Source organism: Triticum dicoccoides, chromosome 2B (assembly GCF_002162155.2).
Source record: "Triticum dicoccoides isolate Atlit2015 ecotype Zavitan chromosome 2B, WEW_v2.0, whole genome shotgun sequence".
NCBI classification, from domain to species: Eukaryota; Viridiplantae; Streptophyta; class Magnoliopsida; order Poales; family Poaceae; genus Triticum; species Triticum dicoccoides.
Genome location: NC_041383.1, coordinates 773,758,988 through 773,760,192, shown reverse-complemented (window position 1 = coordinate 773,760,192; position 1,205 = coordinate 773,758,988).

Sequence of the window (1,205 nt, the reverse complement as noted above, 5' to 3'; positions counted from 1 at the left end):
GGGTCGGGGTCGAGGGTGCCATGTCGGGGGTCAGGGTGTCGGGGGTGTCGTGTCAGGTCGGGGTGCTATATCGGGGTCGGGGGTGTCGTGTCGGGGTCGGGGTGCTGTGTCGGGGTCGCGGTGTCGGGGTGTCGTGTTGGGGTCGCGGTGTCGTGTCGGGGTCGGGATGTCGGGGTCGGTATGGAAAATCCTCAACCCCTTGACCCCTTTTCCCTCGACACTTGACCCCTCAACACCTCGATCCTCAATCCCTAGACCCTCGACTCCTTTCCCCTCAATCCTCGACCGCTCAACCCCTTTTCCCCTCGACCCCTCGACACCTCGATCCTTGACCCCTAGACCGTCGACTCCTTTTCCCCTCGATCCTCGACCCCTAGACCACTCGGTGACCCTCTTTTCCCTCGGCAACCCTCGACCATCGGCGACCCTCTTTTTCTACTTTTCCTACTTCTTTTTTTATATTCTACTTCTACTTCTTCTTTTTCATCTTCTTTCTTCTTCTTCTTCTTCTTCTTCTTCTTCTTCTTCTTCTTCTTCTTCTTCTTCTTCTTATTCTTATTCTTATTCTTATTCTATTCTCCTCCTCCTACTACTACTACTCCTCTTCCTCCTCCTCCTCCTCCTCTTGTTCTTCTTCTTCTTCTTCTTCTTCTTCTTCTTCTTCTTTATTTTCCATTTTTCTCTCCTTCTTTTTCTTCTTCTTCCTTCTTTTCGTTCTTCCTCTTGTCTTTTTTTCTTCTTCATTTTCCTTATTTTCCTTTTTCCTCTCCACTTCTACTTTTTCTTCTCATCTTCTTAATATAAAAAACTAACCTACAATCTACTAACCAACAATGTACTAACCTAAAAGGAGCTAGCCTACAATCTACAATCTACTAACCAAAAATATACTAACCTAAAGATGCAACTAAATCAACTAACCTAAAGCAACTAAATCTATTAAACTAAAGCAACTAAATCAACGAACCTAAAGCAACTAAATCAACTAACCTAAATCAACTAACCCAAAGCAACTAAATCTACTAACCTAAAGCAACTAAATCTACTAACCTAAATCAACTAACCTAAAGCAACTAAATCAGCAAGAAAAAAGAAAGAAAATAAAGGCAAGAACCTCACTAGGGGGCGGAGCGGCGACGGGCGGCGGGGTGCGGCCGGGGCGGCTGGACGAAGAGGCGACGGGCGGCCTGAGCGGCGGGGCAGCG